This window comes from Nomascus leucogenys, chromosome 18 (assembly GCF_006542625.1).
Source record: "Nomascus leucogenys isolate Asia chromosome 18, Asia_NLE_v1, whole genome shotgun sequence".
Taxonomy (NCBI): domain Eukaryota; kingdom Metazoa; phylum Chordata; class Mammalia; order Primates; family Hylobatidae; genus Nomascus; species Nomascus leucogenys.
The window spans coordinates 20158377-20172500 of record NC_044398.1 but is presented as its reverse complement, the minus strand read 5'-3'; the positions used below and the strand labels follow the sequence as shown (position 1 = coordinate 20172500).

At 42.8% G+C, this 14124-nt stretch overlaps 1 pseudogene across 1 annotated transcript in view; it reads right to left on the bottom strand.

Annotated features, from left to right (window-relative positions):
- The window catches only part of LOC100584787, a 16840-nt pseudogene extending 12835 nt beyond the window's left edge, over positions 1-4005 (bottom strand). Inside the window, exons 1-3 of the transcript XR_004026721.1 lie at positions 3377-4005; positions 2938-3006; positions 572-640 (exon numbers count right to left, since the gene is read on the bottom strand). The product of XR_004026721.1 is annotated as an arf-GAP with GTPase, ANK repeat and PH domain-containing protein 5-like (transcript). The remainder of the gene's footprint in view (positions 1-571; positions 641-2937; positions 3007-3376) is intronic.
- Positions 4006-14124: the final 10119 nt, after the last annotated feature.

Here is a 14124-nt window from a genome sequence, read left to right as displayed (position 1 = left end):
AAATAAGCAGGAGTAGGGCATGTTTAAATTTACATTACATCAAATGAAAAGGTTAATAACCCAAAAGTTTTGAGTAGCATAAACTTGGATGTGGTAAATGAATGTGGTCAGAGGACTGTGTAAGAGGAGGCCCAAATCACAGATTCAATCCCTGATGATAAACAACTATGGTTTTTAATTTGTTTAAATGAAAACAAGCTGAAGCCTAAGTTCTATCATTCATCTTTAAAATGTACTCTTTGGAGCAAGGGAAAGGGGATTATAAATAAAGATAAATCCATTAATTATAAATAAAGATAAATCCAAGAATTATAAAGAGAAATCCATGACTCCTCCATCACATGACAAATTGTGTCGATAAAAAGAGGGCAAAATGTATAAACAAAAAGGTTACACATTTTCACTATCATAACAACTAAAGGAAAGCATATCACGCATTAAAATAAGACAAGTGAACATGTGAAAAGGTGACAAATTTAAACTAATATGAGCTTTTCTAAATACTTTCTATAACCTGATCAAACAAGAGCTTTTATTCTTTCTCTTGACGGAAAAAACAATGTTGTCTCACCATCTGTTTGAGAGTTCCTCTGGAATATTTTGCTTGCCTCTGGATTGGCAGAAGGGTTAAACTCCAAAGCTATATGCATAGAGGAAGAAAAGAAAAAAAGATGTAATCACTGATAAAAATTTATCAACTCGTTTATTCGACTGCTGCATTAGGCTATTTCACTATCTCTACTTTTATTCTTATCCATTGAAATGAATGTATAGACATAAGATAGAGCCAGGCAAGATGGCACATGCTTGTAGTCCCAGTTACTCAGGAGGCTGAGATGGAAAAATCACTTGAACCCAGGTCAGGAATTTGAGGCCAGCGTGAGTAACATAATGACACCCTCCATTATTTAAAAAAAAAAAAAAAATGTAGAGGTAAATGTTGGCTTTGAGTTGTTATAAAATCAACTTTGCATAAAATAAATCAAGACAGCAGTAATTTTGAAAGACAGGTCTATTTTATAGGGAAAATATAAGATGTATTCTAGAGTTTTAAAATTTTTTAAAAGTAAATTCAGGATATCTGTCACTTCCATGTCATTCTGAGGACACAGAACCTTAGTTCTGTTAAGTAGCTGTCTTCCATAGTCATGTGATATCTCTAAGTCTTCACTTTTTCATTAGCAATACACAGGGAGAACATACACAGGCCTTATTTGTATTGGAAAGGGCCAAGTGAGACATACATAAACTGTGTTGTAATCCTAAAGAATGACAATAAAAGAGTCATTTTTGGGCTCTCATCCAACACTACCCATCTACTAACTGGTGTGTAACATCACTCAGAGGCTTTCCTCACATCACCCAAGCAGAGTATAAGTTTACACAAGTACTTACACACTTTGTGTATAAAGGTATAATCAATTAATTCACATAATATATTTGTTTATTCTAAAGCAATCCTTAAATATCTTGAAAAGTGAGGATAGTACTTCCAAGTTACAAAATCACACTCATAATGAGTCTTAATTATCCTACCTCTTTAAAAAGTAAGAGCCCAAAGTTTAAATAGAAGAGCTATAAGACATTTCCTCTACAGTAATGAAATCTCTGGCATTTAAATGAAACCAATAAGCCAACTGGATTTAATATGTTTATGATGCAATGTTTTCTATTTTGAAAATTTTAGTTTTTATTCAAGAACCATATTATTACCCAGAATTACTTTTACTTAGATTCATCTCTTTGCAAAATGTTAGAGGCAAACCAACTAATTGTTTTCTCTTTTCTACCTCCTCCCATCCCCCACCTCTCCCAGCAGTGTAGAGACTAAAAAACTCCAACTTTCTTTCCTTTTTTTTTCTGTGAGACGGAGTCTCGCCCTGTCACCCAGGCTGGAATGCATTGGCGCGATCTCTGCTCACAGCAACCTCCACCTCCCAGGTTCAAGGCAATTCTCCTGCCTCAGCCTTGTGAGTAGCTGGAACTACAGGCATGCCCCACCACACCCAGGTAATTTTTGTATTTTTTTTTTTAGTAGAGACAGCTTTTCACCATGCTAGCCAGGCTGGTCTTGAACTCCTGACCTCAGGTGATCCGCCCGCCTCAGCCTCCCAAAGTGCTGGGATTACAGGCGTGAGCACCAAGCCCGGCCAAAACTCTAACTTTCTTATCTTTGAACGAGATGCTATTGTCAGGAGGGGAAAGGACAAAGGGGGAGCCATGACAACAAACACTCTTACAGGGAAGGTCTGACATTTTAACCTGCAATCTTCATATTACACATTAAAAGTCTACACTGATGTTTCATGTCTTTTGAAAGTTTTGACCATGAACCAATCCCCACCTCTCTTTTAGAACAAGGAGGTAAATAAAGTCTGTTAAGTCACCAGAATAAATCTGGAGACACATTTTTCTGTTAAAGTAAGAATTTTAAAGTAACCAGAGTTACTAAAGAGCCTCATAGGTAAACTCCTTTGAGAAACCCCAAACACACACACACAACCATTTTTCTGCAGCCCTGGCTGTGACATTTCACACCTTTCACAATTATTTTAAGCACTCTCCTTTTTTCTTTTTCCTTCTGTGTTCAAATTACAGTTAGAAGAAACTAAGCAGCTTCTATTAAGGTGACTTAAAGCAGCCCATTAAGAATACCATATAGCCTCTCCCATGGCAACCTCTATTCTGATTTTAAATAAGAAATCCCCAAACATTTGAATATGAACTGTCCGAGATTTAGCTACTTTAACAAAGGAAACAATTAGGCATTTACCTGGTTCCTTCACTTAGGTACCATCTGGACAGGTACAAAGAAAAAATAAGATGGGTACTGAAAAGTTGGGATATTTGAGTTTTCATTGAGAAAAGGAATAGTCCAAAGAAGCCTAAACAAGTCCCACAGGATAATAAATAGAGCTACAGACAATGTTGTCTCACCATCTGTTTGCGAGTTCCTCTGGAATATTGTGCTTGCCTCTGGATTGGCAGAAGGGTTAAACTCCAAAGCTATATGTATACAGGGAGAAAAGAAAAAAGATGTAATCATTTATAAAAATTTATCAACTCGTTTATTCCACTGCTGCTTATTCGACAACAGCCATAAATAAATGGTCCCATACCAGCCTGGGAGAATGAGATGAGAGAGCAAGAACTGGGCGATTGGGAGGGGAGGCGAAAAGAAACTGACTGGACTCAGTGGGGAAAGACTAAGGGGTGGGAATGCAAGGTGGAGCCAGCTTTTTGCTCCTGGCCAGCCCCCAGGAAAGCTGGCTACAGGCAGAAAGGAGCTTGAAGTGGGGGATGCCTCAAAGGGAACCTTGGGGGCAGCAGCAGCCAGAGGCAAGCTGAGGGCAGATGGCACCCGTCACCTCCTTACCTTCAGGCATCTCCCGGTCATAGATGTGGTGCATATGGAGGTCCTCACCAACTTCAACAGTCACCTCAGCAGGCTGTACAGCAGCAGCCATGGGCGCTCCTGCCAACCTGTCCCCAACTCCTGCCTCATAGATCTCAGATTCAGAGGGACACAGCAACCCCTGTTGCTGGTCAAACTCGAGGTCGACCCTGGGGCGCACACAATAGGTCAGTATGTTCCCCATGGGGTGCCTCTACTGTCTGCCACCACCTGTGCCTCTGCTCACAGGTTTGGCCACGCACTCCGGCTGTCCTAGGCCGAGGCTATGCTGCACTTGCAGAGATGGTCTTGCCCGCTGTTGCCTGCCCACCTCACAGCCCGGCCCCGGGCACCGGCCCTGGCCCTGGCCCTGGCTAGGGCTGCGGGCCAAGGCCCGCACCCTGCCGCCTCCCCTGAGTTGACTTGTCTGGGAGGGTGAAGACCAGCCGGCTTATTTAATAGGTTGTGAACCTAACAAGCGCTGAGAGACACAACTGCCTGAAGAGAGAACAGACGGAGCTCCTCCTCCTTCTGTAGTCACCTACAGACTGAAGCCCACTGGCCCAGGTGGGAGCCCAGGCATGTGGCACACAATGCCCCACCCCACACTTCACAATGCCCTCCCTGACAGCTCACGATGCCCACCCTAACTGCCACCCCTCCCCCAACAGCTCAGAATGCCCCTGCCTGGGCTGCCCCACCCTGTGCCTTATGATGCTGCTGCTCTCCTGGCCCCTCGTGCAGTGCCAGTGGGACTAAGGTTTTCATTCATCACCAGCTTCCTGAGATTTTAGTTCTAAGAAAAGCACAGGGTAGTTCACTACTTGAAGCCATCTTCCTCTATGAGTTCTATACAAAGCCTCAGTAGAGTGGGTCCCATTAGCAACCAAGTTGAACAACTTTTATTTGCTGACTGAATATAAATAACCTTGAATTGCTGACGGCTTTTGTTAGTAAACACTCCTCTCCTGTCTTCCAATGAGTGGTTGTTTTTGTCTGCAATTTAACCACAGCAATCCCTGGGGCCCTAACTTACTCTCAATAAAGAGTTATGGCTGTGTGTCTTGAATGACCTATCCTGCCTCCACCTCCTTCTCCATAAAATAGAAACCTAACTTGTCCCTCCAAGCTCTGAAATGCTGAAACTTACCAACTCCCTTTTCTCCCCGCTATTTCTTCCTTCCATGGCAGGGACTTTCAGATTTTCTTTCTTTTACTAACAAGGCACTAAGCATGATTTTGTCATACAAAATCGAGAACCATAAAGTGGGTTACCACAGTCCTATTTCAATAAAGATGAATACTTGACATCTGGCAAGTAGTGTGTGCCTGACAGTGTCCCCACTGTGCTATGCTCATTTAACCCTCAGAAACAATCTCATTTTACAGATTTTACAGAAGTTGTTGAGATGGAGAAGGTAAGTAACCTCCCCAAGGTCACACGACTGCTAAGGGTGGGGCCACAGTTTGATCTCAGGTAGTCTGAATTCCCTAATTCCTTAAGCATGATTATCAGAAAGTATAGTAGTCTGTTTTCACACTGATATAAAGAAATACCTGAGGTTGGGTAATTTTTAAAGGAAAGAGGTTTAATTGACTCAAAGTTTCACATGGCTGGGGAGGCCTCAGGAAACTTACAATCACGGCAGAAGGGGAAGTCCTCAGGAAACTTACAATCATGGCAGAAGGGCAGTAAGTCCTCAGGAAACTTACAATCATGGCAGAAGGGGAAGTCCTTCAGGAAACTTACAATCGCGGCAGAAGGGCAGTAAGTCCTCAGGAAACTTACAATCACGGCAGAAGGGCAGTAAGTCCTCAGGAAACTTAGAATCACGGCAGAAGGGCAGTAAGTCCTCAGGAAACTTACAATCACGGCAGAAGGGCAGTAAGTCCTCAGGAAACTTACAATCACAGCAGAAGCGGAAGTCCTTCAGGAAACTTACAATCATGGCAGAAGGGCAGTAAGTCCTTCAGGAAACTTACAATCATGGCAGAAGGGCAGTAAGTCCTCAGGAAACTTACAATCATGGCAGAAGGGCAGTAAGTCCTCAGGAAACTTACAATCATGGCAGAAGGGCAGTAAGTCCTCAGGAAACTTAAAATCATGGCAGAAGGGCAGGTCCGACTTACATGGTGGCTGCACAGAGAGTGGGAACATGTGAAGGAGCAACTGTCAAACATGTATAAAACCATCAGATCTCAGCTGGGCATGGTGGCTCACACTTGTAACCCTAGTACTTTGGGAAGCCAAGGCAGGTGGATCAACTGAGGTCAGGAGTTTGGGACCAGCCTAGCTAACGCAGTGAAATCCTGTCTCTACTAAAAATACAAAAATTAGCTGGGTGTGCTGGTGCATGCCTGTAATCCCAGCTACTCAGGAGGCTGAGGCAGGAGAATCACTGGAACCCAGGAGGCAGAGGCTGCAGTGAGCCAAGATCGTGCCATGGCACTCCTGCCTGGGCAACAGAGCAAGACTCCATCCCAAAAAACAAAACAAAACCAAACAAAACAAAACCCATTAAGATCTCATGAGGACTTACTGAATATCACAAGAACAGCATGAAGAAAACTGCCCCCATGATCCAATCACCTCCCCCTAGGCCCCTCCATCGACACATCAGGATTATGGGGATTATAATTCATGATGAGATTTGGGTGGGGACACGGCAAAACCATATCAGAAAGTAAAGGTGGAAGTCAAGCTTGGAAGCGAGATGACATTGTAGATTATTATTATTATTTTGAGACGAAGTTTTGCTCTTGTTACCCAATGAAATTGTTTCTCTGATTTCATTTTCAGATGGTGTCTTGCAGATGTATAGAAATACAAGTGATAAATGATTCTATTAACCTTTTATGCTTCAGCCTTGCTGAACACTATTTTTTTTTTCTTTTTTTTTGAGATGGAGTTTCGCTCTTGTTGCCCAGGCGGGAGTGCAATGGCGCAATCTTGGCTCACTACAACCTCTGCCTCCCGGGCTCAAGTGATTCTCCTGCCTCAGCCTCCCAAGTAGCTGGGATTACAGGCATGCACCACCATGCCCGGCTAATTTTGTATTTTTAGTACAGACGGGCTTTCTCCATGTTGGTCAGGCTGGTGATGCACCCGCTTCAGCCTCCCAAAGTGCTAGGACTACAGGCATGAGCCACCATGCCCAGCCAGATTAGTATATTTTTAAAAGAATTTTTCATATTTTTTTATTTTTATTTTTTTGAGACAGGGTCTCACTCTGTTGCCCAGGCAGTGGCACAATCGTTGCTCACTGCAACCTCCACCTCCGGGGTTCAAGAGATTCTCATTCAAGTGCCTAAGCCTCCTAAGTAGCTGGGATTACAGGAGCCCACCACCATGCTCAGCTAATGTTTGTATCTTTAGTAGAGATGGGGTTTCACCATGTTGTTCAGGCTGATCTCGAACTCCTGACCTCAGGTGATCCACCTGCCTTGGCCTCCCAAAGTGCTGGGATTACAGGCGTGAGCCACCACTCCCGAACAGAACAACTTTTTTTTGATGTGGATTTTAAAATGCCTCCCCTTCTTTCAACGTTGATTAAGTCCCTTCTACATGCCCCACACTGTATGTGTGAAATAGTCCCAACTCTCAATGAGTGTAGGCAGATACACAAACAAGAGCTTAAGGAAGTCAGTTTTCTGAGACCATACTGCTGGACAGTATATGAACCTGGGATACAAACCCACCTCTATTTGACCTCAAATTTGATCCTGGAGTGGTTTTAATTTTATTCTGGGAATTTGAGTCATTGAACCATAAAAAGGTGAAAAGTCTCTGTCAGATGTGTGTGTAGTGGTCTGTACAACAAGGAAGGACTGAAGGAAGCAATCAAACCAATTAAGAGACTTTCTCTAAAGGCAGAGTAATGCTAAGGGCAGTGGCAGTGACAAAAGTGGAGGAAAAAGTCTGTGATCATTTGGGAGACAGAATAGGAAGTGCTTGATCATGAGATGTGAAAGAAGACAGGAAGTAGAGGGAAAACAGAGCTGCTCAGGCTCTCCTGGGGAAGACTGGGTATGTAGCAGTGCCTTCCTCCTGGCAGAGAATGTAGGAAGAGAAATGGGTAAGGAGGAAAAGATAGTTTTTTACTCTCAGTGTCACATTAAAATGGAACTCTCTGGTCAAAAGTTGAATATAAACCTCTGTAGGCTAAGTCCATTTGTGACATCCCAACGTATGTTTTCAAAAATAACACACATACTAAATCAAGCCATTAAGAGTAACTGAGGAAATTTCCTAAAATTTACATGCTAAAAATGTCACCATTTTTCATTTATTACTTTCAAGGAGAAACTTTGAATCTATGGTTACAGCAAGTGAGGCATCTTGTATAAAATAAAGCTAATACATGAAAAAAAGCATTTAAAATTCTATTGTTCTCAGAGAATGGAGAAAGCAACTGAAGCTATGGGCGTGGAGGTGACTGCCTTGAGAAGTTGTGTACAGTAAGGAGAACTGGGAAGAAAGAAGACCTAGAGAATAGGGTGATTTACATGGCATTAAGTGAAGCCTGCAAAAGTGAGCACTGGGAGTCAAGAGACATGTGTATCAATCAGGAATGGCTGCTCCTGTGAGTTGTTAGAAAGGAGGTGATGCCTTCTTCTCATTTCTGTAACAGCAGCACCTAGCACAGTGCCTGTTCAATAGGTACTCAACATGTATTATCCCAATGCAGAGTCAAATTTTGCCAGGAGGGCAGGAAAGCTACAAATCAGCTATGGCAACTTAGTGATTGGGCTTGTGTGTGTGTGTGAGAGAGCTGGATGTCAGGCAGTGGGTAAAGTAGTGAACTGGAGGTGAGAAAACAATGACACAAACTCAGGGCTTCTTTTCCCAAGTATTTGGCTGAGAAGAGAGATGTAGTATTAAAGGGAGATATGTAGTAAAGGAAGCCTTTTATTCCAAGATTCAACAAAAGTGTGAGTATACTTCTGTGTTAAAGGGAAAGAGCCAAAAAGAAAACACATTTTTGAGGTTAGAAGAGAAGGAAGAATGAATGCAGAAGGGCCCCAAAAGGCACAGGTGCATGCAATCCAGATCAGGGACAGATTAGCTTTGGCCTCCTACAAAAGCAAGAAGGGAGAAAGGACCATGTGACTCTAGAGATATTTCTGGTAAAGGAAAGGTTTAGGAAAAGATCTTTTGATGACCTTTATTTTAACAGACTTTTTTTTTTTTTTTGAGATGGAGTCTTGCTCCGTCACCCAGGCTGGAGTGCAGTGGCACAATCTCAGCTCACTGCAACCTCTGCCTCCTGGGTTCACGCCATTCTCCTGCCTCAGCCTCCTGAGTAGTTGGGACTACAGGCACCCGTTACCATGTCCAGCTAATCTTTTGTATTTTTAGTAGAGATGGGGGTTTCACCGTGTTAGCCTGGATGGTCTCGATCTCTTGACCTCGTGATCCGCCTGCCTTGGCCTCCCAAAGTGCTGGGATTACAGGCGTGAGCCACTGCGCCTGGCTACAGACTTTAAAAAAAAAAAAAAAAAACTACTGTGGGAAAAAGGATATTATGTATAGAAAAGTCTACACTTCTTGATACAACTAACTAAAAAAAAGCCTGATACACCAAACAAAACCCAAATAATGTCTTCCCTAAAAGTGGGTAACTTGAAAAGCAATTCGAGCAAAAATCAAGGAGTTCAATTATAAATAAGTATATCAACAAAGTGAAAGATAGGTTTTATTTTTCCCACAAGAAGTTAAAAGAAATAACAGCAACTTTAGAGGAAGAGGAAAAAATAATAAGAAAATTATTTGCAGTTGCAAAATGTGTGAATATTTACAAACTCTAACATATAACTACAAAACGGACCAGAAGAATCATCATCATAGGAAGCAAAGGGTCATTTCGAAAATCAGAGGAGGGATGATTCATATTTTATTTAATTCTGTGGAAAAAATTTAAGTAACATTTGAGGACAAAAATAAGTGATATGTTGAAATGCGGGAAACCACAGTGGAAGGTAAAAGAATTCCAGAAAGCTCAGTTTCAGTAACCAGTATCTAGTAAAATCTTCAGGACCTAGAGGCTACAATCTGCATTAATAGTGTCTGAAGACCTAGAAATGTCATTAAATACCATTTTGGATAATTCTTGTAGACTTGAGATGATGTCTATTTAAAGTTACAAAATAGTGCCTGTATTTCTGTATTCATTACAGAAAACAACTGGATATGGAAAAGAAACTAACATGCTATGCCACAATCTCTAAAGAAAGATTAGGGAAGTTTCAGCTTAAAGCAAGAATAATCACAATAAAGTCTTACAACCCTTTGCAAGCATATAGGAAAAACATACAAAAAGTTTGTAATCATCTTCTCTTAAGCTAAGAGAACAGAAAAAACAAGAAAAAATAAATTATAAAATGAAACTTTGGTTTAGAGGTAAGAAATATTTGATGACAGTCAAGAGATCAGGGTTGTACAGTGTATTATGTGAATGTTGTGGCTTATTGGTTTCATCTTGGATATCATAACCTGACATTTTGTAAAAGTGATTTTTCATGGGAATTTTTTCAGGTGCCATATAAAGTCCTGTCCCAATAGAAGCGAATAATAATCTTCCATATTCTTGAGATATCTTAATGAATGGCATCTTCTACAGTCTTCCATTGTTTAGTCCTTAGAGATACACTCATTAGTGACTGTTAAGGTACCTGAGTTATTAGCTGCCTGTAGACTATGCCCAGTGACATGTGCATTAGATACATGCTCCCTAGCTGCGCTGACACTGACTGAAGCTGTGAGGTTTCACAATGACATGTCAGCCAAATACATATGCTCAGATTTACCATTTATCAAGAGGTCTTCACACTATCAATTATGCAATTATCATTCTACACACAGGCAGTGATAAAGGGAGTAAAAAACCACAGCCATGGCTCGGGAGACCAATGTACCTCCAGAAGAGTCCCGTGGGTCCAGAAGCCCTTTGGATGCTGGTCAGAGGCTCCTCTTGGGCAGAGATCACAGCAGCAGCCAAGAGGTCTGGAGAAATCCTTAGAGTTCTCATGGACAAAGCTTGTGAAGGCATCTTAGACAAGACCTTGTCTTTGCTGGTTTTATGATCCTCTGCAGATGGGTCTATTCTCATTATCTCAGCCACCTTTCACTTCCTATCAGTTCAGTTCAGGCCTCTCATGATCCCAGGCAGCAGTAGTTGTTATCACGTGAGTTCATTCATATATGTTTATCTTTTTGGGGATCGGGGGACAACTTCACTGTGGACTTAATTCTACTGGAGATGAGTGACCCCATTTTAAGACAACAGGATCACAAATTATTATCACATATCATCAGGGCAGACAATAGCTACTACCTGGGGCTGAAAGCAGGTAACTCCATTTATTCTGCAAACATTCCGTCTTGATTATGGTGCCAGTTGCTGCGAGGGATTTCCTTTCCACCACCTGTTTTTCACAAGGTTTGAGTCTGAACTGCTAACATTCTACTGATTTGTGGGTGAAGGGACTGACTGCACCATCCTAGCCTGTTAGAGCCCTTGCCCCAATACTTCCACTTTGTTTTCCACCTTGTCCAGAACTACAGTCCATTAATCCCCTCATTTTCTCTCTAAGAGAATAAACAGGCCAGGCGCGGTGGCTCACGCCTGTAATCCCAGCACTTTGGGAGGCCGAGGTGGGCGGATCATCTGAGGTCAGGAGTTTAAGACCAGCTTCACCTACATAGTGAAACCTCGTCTCTACTAAAAAAAATCACAAAAATTAGCCGGGCGTGGTGGCAGGTGCCTGTAATCCCAGCTACTTGGGAGGCTGAGGCAGGAGAATCCCTTGAACCCGGGAGACGGAGGTTGCAGTGAGCCAAAACTGTGCCACAGCACTCCAGCCTGGGCGACAGAGCAAGACTTCCTCTCAAAAAAAAAAAAAAAAAAAAGAGAGAGAGAATAAACAACACATCTCACGTACACACCCACATCCCTCTTACCCCAAATACCAAACACACAAAAATCTAATCTGTCTCCTTCTACCTAAGCAATTTTAGATAGTCACTTTCTCATAATTACCTTAAGCTCCCTGACTTGCTGCTCGTCCTCTTTCTGGCAAAATCTCATCCCTCGATGAGCCCCACTTTGTGTTTGCTCAATGACACCACTCAGCTGAACCAGAAAAAATATCAAAAAGTGGTCAGAGATATCATCATAAATTCAAATTACTTACACAAAAATTGGCCCTAAATGTTTCCAGAAATCAATAAAAGTTTTGTTTCTCCAATGACATCATTTCTTCAGAAACCCAACATGTATAACCTATTTTTTCTATGTTCTTCTAACATTTATTCAACTTCTCTCATCTGATATGTTGCCAAATCATTCAAAGAGAATATATATCCCATTAGGCAAGAGCTGACCATATTCTCATCACTGAGAAAATAATATGCACAGGATGCGCCCACCTCACCTTTCTCAGCCTCATCATGTCAGAAAAGTACCCCTCCTTTTGTCACAAGGCAAATCTGAGATAAAAGATTTAGATGGCCTGTAATTCCAGCACTTGGGGAGACCAATGCAGGCAGATTATTTGAGTCTAAGAGTTTGAAAGAAGCCTAAGCAACTTAGGGAAACTGCATCTCTCAAACAAATACAAACCATTAGCCTAGCATGGTGGTGTGGTGGCACATGCCTGTAGTCCCAGCTACTCAGGGTGGGGAGCACTGAGGTGGGAGGATCACCTGAGCTGGAAGGTTGTGGCTGCAGTGAGCCGTGATCACGTCACTGCACTCCAGCCAGGGCAACAGACACTTTTAAAAGGATCTTCTCTGTTAAAAATAATCAAATAAACAGGTGGCCATGAGGCTGAGGCGGCGGCAGTGCACTCAATTCCTCCTTAAATAAACCAAAATTTGACTCAGTGTAAATAATAAAAGGAAACTTGAGCTTAACCAATCAGAAACCACCAACTAACATCTAACTAGAGACTTTCCACTGTAATGTTCCAAATGAGGCCACTGCTCCACTTTACCCAATCAAGTATTTTCTTTTTCTTCCACGTTCACCATATAAAATTCTTCCCCCACCCTCCCTAAGCCTCTCTGTTGGACCCCTGAGCTGCTTGCAGTCTGGGGCTGCCTAGTTTATACATTTCTGATGCTCACATATATTTTCTAATGTTTCAAAGTGGCTCTGGTATAGGAGGTTGTTGGTGGAGTGACCCGAGAGTGTACAGGAATTGAGGGCATATGAGATCTCTGGACTCTGCATTCCATTTTACTGTACACTCAAAACTACTCTAAAATAATAATATATCTTTAAAAATCTGTAACTATCATGTAGCCCTTTTCAAGTCTCCAACTGGTTGGAGCCAGTTCGATTAAAGCTCAGAAAAAACTGGTTAATAAGCTAGTTCTGACCCAACTGGCAAGAAGCGGCAGGAAAGACCCAGGCCAGGGGAGTATATTGCACATGCATGCACCAGGAAACTGAAGGAAGCTTGGAGGCCCTTTAGCCTGGTCCTGAGCCTGCTGAAACTGCAGTTACAGGCACAGATGCCTGGGGCACCAATCTGAATCTGCCAACATCCCAGGACACATGAAGACAAATGCGCCGAGTCTCCTCTGCAATCAGTAGCTAAGGATGTTAGGCCATGATTGGACTAGGATGGGAGATGAACTGAGAACTATAGATTCTGTAGGCTTTTGTTGTCTCTTCCCACCCCGAAGCAACGAGTGATGAACACACACACACACACACCCCATAGTGACTAACAGGATCTCCCTCCAGGGAATTTGCAGAGAGGGGAGCAGAAAACATCCCAGGAGCCTTTCACAGCTACTTCCTTGAGCCCCCTTTCAGACAGTGCCGTCTAGACCTGTCTCAGCCCAAGCATCACCACCCTGATATGCAGAAGCTGGCATCCTTACCTGAAATTCAACATCAAGAAATGATCTCTTCTACTCAACACTGATAGAAATATCTCTAAGCAACGTCCTCATTGGCAGGGGTGGAGTGGGGGAGTTTCTTAAAAAGTGAGGCCTCTGCCTACCACCTAGAGAACCTGGAAATTTCCATCTGTGCCACAAAGTCCAAATCACTGGCCACTGCCCCAGTGTATGGCAGATTAGAACATCTCTCCATTAGATCTGGGTTTCTATTCCATTGAGTGAAATGGCTTTTCTATTACAGGAACAGAATAAGGGATCAAAAGGGTTTTACAACTGAACTCCAGTGTACAGTCTGCACAGACACTAGGCTTGTGCAAATATGACACAGCGAGGTCCCAGGACCCTTAAGCCAGCTCAATGTACTGAGTTTCAGGAAACAGTGAGATACATTCAGCAAAACAGTGGGCTTCACGTTGAAAGAAGTCAATCCAAGTAAACACACATCACACGCACACACGCACACACGCACACACATACACACACACACACCTGCAGACACTCTAGTGGCCAATAGGTCCTCTCACCAAAAACCTGCAATCAGGAGAGCAGAAAGCCTCCCAGGGGTCCACCATTGCCCTTTTTGGAGCCCCTTATCAGCCAGCCAGCCCCAGGACAGCACTGTCTGATCCTGGTCCAGCCCAAATCGCCATCACCCTGTGATGTGGGAGCTGGCCACTTCACCAGAACCTCTGTGTCAGAAAAATTTCTCTTCCTTTTATGTCCGGAATTGGTGGGTTCTTGGTCTCACTGACTTCAAGAATGAAGCCGCGGACCCTCGTGGTGAGTGTTACAGCTCTTAAGGTGGCGTGTCTGGAGT